At 43.6% G+C, this 7,369-nt stretch overlaps 1 protein-coding gene across 3 annotated transcripts in view; it reads right to left on the bottom strand.

Annotated features, from left to right (window-relative positions):
- LOC109287316 (aquaporin-8-like) overlaps positions 1–5,143 on the bottom strand; it is a 91,818-nt gene extending 86,675 nt beyond the window's left edge. For 2 of the 3 annotated variants that reach the window (XM_019502287.1, XM_019502300.1), the window contains exons 1-3: positions 5,001–5,143; positions 3,797–3,980; positions 1,158–1,280 (exon numbers count right to left, since the gene is read on the bottom strand). The gene's annotated coding sequence lies outside the window, so the exon portion shown is untranslated. Of the gene's footprint in view, positions 1–1,157; positions 1,383–3,796; positions 3,981–5,000 lie in introns of those variants that run through there. The other variant, XM_019502293.1, reaches the window with a different exon arrangement.
- Between the last annotated feature and the right edge of the window lie 2,226 nt (positions 5,144–7,369).

The following is a 7,369-nucleotide window of genomic DNA, read 5'->3' as shown; positions in this document are numbered from 1 at the left end:
GGAGAAAAACACGTGTTGTGTTATAAGTGATGATGTACCATACCATCTGCACCCCCTTCTTGGATCCACCCATGCACACAGCTAGTGAGTATGCACAGTAAGCCACACTTTGGCCAAGAAGGTATGTGGCTCCTGTGTCTAACACCCAGGTCAAGGTGGTATTTCTAGGTATAATTTCAGGATTTATACTCGCCCCAGGGCAGGCACATGCAAAGCCATGATTCTACCCCTGTCTTTTAGGAAACAATCCATGATCACTAGTGCATTTGATATAGGCCATCAAATAGCATTGTCTTAAGTTGCTGCTAATCTGAGCTAGACTCAGACTAACTAAATGAAAAGCTCCACATTGCATTCCCAGTGCTCTTAATGAACCCTCTGCTTCATTCTCATTACTGAGATCACCTAATTACTTTCTCAGAGCAGCATTTGCTTGAGCAGCACTGAGTTTGTCCTTGCTTTCCAAGTGGAAACTAGTAAAACAATAACTCTACCTAGTAATCCATCAAAGAGTAACATAGCTAGAACTGCAGGTCAAAATTGTCAAGCCTCCTAGTTCCTGCTGATAAAACAAATCAAAGGCCCCTGCAATGACCTGCATCACAGATTGGTCATGAATACACATAAAATATTATCCCTTAGCTAGAGAATGCTAGACATGAAGTGAAGTACATTCCTGGGAACACCAGGGAAAAACAGTGAGAAAAATTCAGGCACATACTGCAATCTAAGATGATGTCAGGCACTATTCTAAATTTTCCCTTGCTGTAAAAACAGAGTATCCTAAGACAGAGCATCCATTTTGTTGAACCAAAATCAGCAGCAGCATTGTTCTCTCTAAATCTTCACAGTGAATTTAATTTGTAAAAATCAAGGAAAGGAAGGAGGGGGATTCAAGAAAAGTTACAATTGAAATGCATTGTGAGCTAGAGAGACGGACAAGAAAGTAGGAATTCTTTGTGCCTACTAGCAGCCAATTAGATCTACGGTATTTTGCTAAGTTTTTAAGGCATCTGAAGGAGGTAAACAACCAATTTTTCAATATTTTTGACAGGAACTGGGTCCTTAAATCCTTTAGCATGCTTTTAGTATATATGTATCAGTGGATTGTAACCTCAGATATAGGAAAGTTGTAAGAAGGAGCAACAGTCACCTACCTCCAAGTGGCACAGCACAGAGGTAAAGGTATGGAAAGAGATCAGGCATTGAACTCCTTCCCCAGCTGTGGCTGTCAGCAAAGCAGTGACTGAAGAGCGTCTCCACCAACTTTTTATGCTTCACTGTAGGGAAAAAGAGAATGACATTGAAACCTACCTCCCACTCCCTTGCACTCTAGATTAAAGCTACTCATCCAACCAAAACCAGATGTGGTGCCGTTCAGCCTGCCCTCCTTCCATTGTGCAGAGTCAGAGGGGTATGATGCCCTCTCTGGAGCTGTCTCAAAGACCCACATTTGTTGGGTGGAGCAGACTCAGCAAAATCATGGTCACTTGTGATGCCGTGTTGCTAAACCTGAAGGTCAACAGTATGTATAACTTGGGGTCAGGCTACTATGCAAGATTTATTGTGTTACTCCCCAGCCTTTCTCTGAATGTCCACATTCTCCAAATATATAGTGGGCAGGTGTAGTGATCACAGGACCTGAGACAAAGCCCTCTGAAGTCAACAGGAGTCTTTCATTGGCTTCAATACACTTCAGACCAACACATGCTCTTCTTCCCAGCTTTCTCCCCTTCCCCCAGACTTTCCTCCTGCTCTTACAGCTGTGGCCTCTACATTGTTCTGCCACGTCACCTCACTCATGAAATGTAACTGCATAGTGCAAAAAAGCTGTTCAGTCTTTGAGATATGTTCAGTTATTGGCCTGGTGCTGGCAACAAAAAAGCTGGTAAATGCTAGTTGTGATACAGCAAATGATATGCTAGGAACAGGAGAGAAAACCCACTATCTCCTTTGCCAGATGTCCCCGGACGGCTGTTAACGTTATGACACTTTTGGCCATATTGATCAACTAGGGCTCTGAACAAGAGGCCAAGCCAAGTTATGAACCTCTCTGTATCTTAGACAAATAATTTCTGAATCACCCTATCACTCTGCCCCTGATTGTAAAAATGTGGGGGCAAAAGGTTGTGGGGACAGGATTTGCCAAGTAAGGATTTTCTACTCTGATGGAAAGAATTTGCTTAGGCTCTAGGAAAACACAGGAGTAGGAGACAGGACCAGTGATCTGGGTACTAGAGTCTTCTACACTCCCAGGAGAGGGGGATCAGGACAGCTCTGTGAAAGCCAATGGAGCTGTGTAGGTTCCTACCTGTTGAGGATTGGGTCTTATGTGGGTTTCAGTTTCCTCTTCTGGAAAACTGAAACAGTTGGAGCTGATTGGGGTACGGCAAAAATACAGTGTGGGAAAGTTTGACATTTTCAGATGTATTCAAACGAAAAAAACAAAACAATCTACTCTTTCTTGCCATTTTTGTTGTTGTTGTTCCTTTCCCCCTCCTCTTTTTTTCCCTTTTTCTATTTTAAAATGGAGAGAAAAAGAGATAAAAATAATAACGGGAAACCATACAAATGTTTGCTTTTTAGTGTGTGTGGGGGGGGTGTTTCTTGTATCACAAGACTGAAAAATCAAAAAAGGAATTGACTGTGCCCCTAGAAAATATTTGTTTTCATAAAAGACTCTTACAAGTTTTGAATGCCTGCTCTTAACAACAGTATGTGCTGATCTCACTGGCAGGGAGTCTTTGAGGTTGACTTCACTAATGCTGGTAAAGTGTTCTGCGATCCTCATTAGTTTCCTGAACATATATAGCATAGAGCAGACCAAAACCATGACCTGTAGTAGACACTGACTCAGGTTTGCCCAAAGATTCTCCAGCGCGGCATAGTGCCAGCAGCTAATTAGCTTCCTACCAGGAAATCTGACTGAGGCTTTTAACTAGGCTAGAGCTCCTGGGATGCTACATCAGTAGACAGCTTCCTCAAGGCCTATTTCTGGTGATAACATACCTTCTCTGGAAAGGGGAGAAGAACAGTTTTGATGTGCATTCATCCCCTATCTGAACAAAGGGTGTATTAGCGCTACTCTAAGCCACAGCTGTGTGGTGAGGATGTAAATACTGCGAGGTGCAAAGCCGGAACTGTGATGGGTGGCAATATAAGGACTTCATCTGCTAGGAGGTGCATTTCCTGCCCAGGAAGTCATAATACGGACTGTCATATAGAAAAAAATCCATCAAACTTAAGGTAAAATTTTTTTGCCCCTACCTCTAGCCTCTCATACATACTGTGGATATCCCATTTCCAGAGCTGGTAACACATGCCAGCTGATTTTGAGCTCAGCAGAGCATTCTGATCAAAGGAGGAGTATAATCTCTTTAGTTTATCATGCCTCTTCCAGTGACCTTCTAGCTGCATTCAGAAACCTGCTGACAACTTGTAAGAAAGTAGAGACTTTACAATGTTACTCTGTTGCCATTTATCTTTTTACAAGTAGGAAGAAATCATATGAAGCAAGGCCAGATCCAGTTAAGCTGCAGACATTTTCGGCAGTGTCCCTGCACTCAGCACTATTTTGGGCTGTACAGAGCACGACTCACCCTTGGAATTCCCTCGGAGGGAACTGACAGCTGCTGCACAATACTTTCTTGCCCAAGCATCCGCTTTCCTCGTTGTCCTTATTTTTTATTATCTGCATGAATCTTGCCTAGAACAAGAGATGCAGGATGGAAGCCCCAGTGTGCTAGCTGGTGTACATACATGTAAATAAAGACTGGCCTTGCCCCAAAGAGCTTACATTTATTACTAGGGACATGGTTTGCTTTTTCACCCAGGCTGCTCCTGCTGCATATTCCTGTGCTCTGTCTGGGATGCCAAGACTGCCCTGGGATTGAAAATGTCCTCCCTGGGCTCTCCAGTAGGAAATAAACAGATGAGCCCTCAGTGGCAGATATTCTTTTTTCCCTACATTGGTCTCTGACCTGGGGAGTTAGCGAGAAAGAAATACAGATGGTTGTTACAAGGGGCAGCATTAGGGGCACATATAGACATTACACTTAGAATGATCTAAGTGAACACAGATCAATCTAAACCCATAACCATATAGAAGTTTGCACCTAGACTAGTTTAAAATTGGTGCAAGCAGTCTAAGATAGACTTGGGGCGAGTTGCATTCAGTTCAGATCAATACAGGTTAGACCAATGCACTGAACTTCTGTACTGTTTCTAGGGCCCTGGATTCTGCTCTCATCAGAATAAAGGTTTTTCAAGGCAGGAGCCATGTAGGGAGTGCTGAGTGCAAAGGGGTTTGAGGCTTAAAGCATGCAGGAATACTGCCAGCAATACAAGGACTAAATTATTTCTCAGCAGATGGTTTTCAGTGGGGCCCTGGCACCTCTCTCAAGTATAACAGTGCTTTGTTCTGCAACTTAAAAACCCTACAACTTCTGAACAGGTGCAGAGGTAAGCAGATTGGTTGGACTATATGACCTCATGAGCATAACACATCTAGCTTATTGGACAGAAAGGAAGAGGTTAATTCAGGGCAGAGCTGTGTGCGTACAGTGGAGGAGATCCTAGATTTCTGCCTCTGCTGTCACACGCTTTACTTGCCATGTCCATAATCTCACAGCCTGATCTCAGCCCTCGCTCCTCTTTTGTGAGCACTATATTTAGCATCAAATGTGTCTGCTAGCATAATTGTGGCTATGAAGTGTGCAGCCTCCTTATCTGCCCACACCAGGCATAGGAGAGCAGCTGGGAGGACTGCAGGCTGCCTTGCTGGCACCAGTTCTCTTAGTGATAGAAGAAGAAAGGGAAAGAGGAAGCAAATCAGAAATCATCTGAGAAGATGCAGCACATACACAGAGCCGCGCAGAATGTTGTAGAATTCCTCCTGATGCCTCTGTGTATTCCTTGCATACCACATGCCCACCCAGCCCCTTCAACTGAGTTTGGACAGCCAGTTACACGCCCCCCCACAAACAGGTGCAGTTCCTTACCTACATGCTCAGCTGAGTGTGCAGAACAGAAGGGAGTGGATTCAGACGCATTGCACAGAGGTGGGTATGACAGCTGGGAGAGGGGACAGAGAGGTGGGTACCTCAGAGGGGAGTGGGAGAATGGGCACAGTGTGGTGGGTGTTCCAGGAAAGGGAGATATAGCAAATAAGACTGAGGGCATGGCTGGGTGAAGCCAAAGGACACGAGCATAGTAAATGAATAGTGCAAGAGATACTGACTCAGCAGAACAGGCTTGTAGAGTAGGAAAGCAAGACCCAGTTCTTCTAGTGTCATATTTTGCTTTAGGTCTTTATCTCCCAGAGGCAATAATCATTAGTCTTTTAAAGATACTCATTTAAACAGCCCTCACATAATCCATAACACCCAGTTGTACGGGAAAAAACCTCCCCCCCACTTCTTTTCCTTGTCTTAGTGGCATCAAAGTCAAAGTGACGCAAACAGATAAGATTTAGCCAGGCCAGGAAAGACTGACTGGCTTTGCTACGCCCTGACTAGACCCAGTGGTCATATTCTCTGCTTTCAGGACACAGCTACATCCCAGAAGCAGCTGCAGGTATTTGGAGAGAGCTGATTCTGCCTTCCTGTCACAGATGGCCTAATTGCAATATAGTAACTGTGGAGAGAAAGGAAAGGGAACCTGGAAACAATTCCAGCCTCACAACTGCTGACTTTAAAACTGGTTTCTCAGGCATAGGTAGAGAATGCCATCTGAAAAATGCATGAATTTTTGCGCAGAGCTGCATTGCCACATGACCTGAGAGTCATTGTCTGATTTTGCCCTGCTTAAAGGAATATGCATTGCATTACACCACTGGGATGGAGTGGAATCCCTGATCTGGAAGGATAGGATCACCAGGTCCATGTTATCCCTCTTCACCATATTGAGCAAATACCTTGGCTTCCTCTGGACTGAGCCCAATATCTTCTCTTCGTCCCCTTTCAAAAGAATATTGCAGTACAAAGTCCCATAGCAATGGCTCACAATACTGTAGCTCAGGGCAGAGCAAAGGCATGAACAGTTCTAGGATTTTGAAAAGGGGTTGCAGATAGTATGGGGCATCATCACTTATGCCGCAGCACATATTTTTCTCCAGTCATAGGCTGCGGAACAGAGTGGGACGCCTGGGCCGTGGTCCAACCAACTTGTAGCACATTAATTTATATTACCCACAAACCCGCAATTATCATTCCGATTAAAACTGTATAGCAATTATTTTAACTGCATAGCTAGCTAAATTAACATGCTAAAAGTTGGTCGGGCCATGGCCCGGAGGGCCCACCCCATTCCACAGCCTATGTCTCCAGTTACAAATAAATTAGAAACTTTACTAATATGCTAGGGGCCTGAGGCTGTGTTATTCAGTTTAAGATCCAAGCAAAAACAAATATAACTTTATTGGAATGTGCATTAATTTGCTATATCATATATTATGTATATAAACAAAAAAACCCTACACAATAATGATCAAAAAATGGTTCATTAGTCCTAAAGTCATTAGAATTAAATGTACATCTCTTTTAGAGTCATAAAATCTAGCCTTCTTCAGCATTTAGGCAGGGCATCCAGTGCTTCAGTGAAAGTTAAAACTCTACACCTGAGTTAATATTTCCAGCCAGAGTTCAAAGCAATCTTCATGGATATGAAATAGGAGCTACATTACCAGGAGCCACTAACAAACAACAGAATTGCAAAAGAAAGACTAGCTTGATTAGTGGCACATTAAAGACCATTGTCATTACTGTAGGAGAGAGGGTCATTAACACCGGTGGAATGAAGAGTTTAGAAGGAATCAGGTAGATTATAATGAGCCACCAAGTCTGTTGACTCCCTCGCTGCTGTATGGATAGAAATTCCACTGCCCTTCCCAGGCAGTTGGTTTTAAATTTTGGTCAAAGGGGGTGCAACTGTACCACTGCACCCCTGCTAGATCCACCCCTGGGCAAGGAATAATTCAGGCCACTGCTGTATGAACAGAACTATATGAACTCTCTCCAAATTCAAGACATGCTCCATTAACTGCATTCACCCTTTTCTGAAATGGAGCCTGGAAATGCCTCTGAATTCAACTCTGCACTATTTTGCCCTTTCCTCTGCCCACGTTGTATAGGTGTTCAGGCAGAGATGCAGGAGACACTGTCATGACACCAGATGTATAGTATATTAGGCAAAAGAACCTGTCAGCTGTATGATATGTAATATGATATGTAATTACACGGTCTAAATGAAAAGTGATTGAAGAGCAGAGAGGTATTTGGGATTTGGGATAAGAGTGAGTGTGGTGCTGGGCCTAGCTTAAAGTCCTAAGGAACTGTGCATAAGAGGGTTGGGTGGGGCTTGTGAGGTTTTA

The sequence above is a fragment of the Gavialis gangeticus genome, unplaced genomic scaffold (assembly GCF_001723915.1).
Source record: "Gavialis gangeticus isolate Ggan-Ray unplaced genomic scaffold, GavGan_comp1, whole genome shotgun sequence".
In the NCBI taxonomy this organism is placed as follows: Eukaryota; Metazoa; Chordata; order Crocodylia; family Gavialidae; genus Gavialis; species Gavialis gangeticus.
The sequence above is the reverse complement of the archived record's forward strand: the minus strand, read 5'-3'. Positions and strand labels throughout refer to the sequence as shown.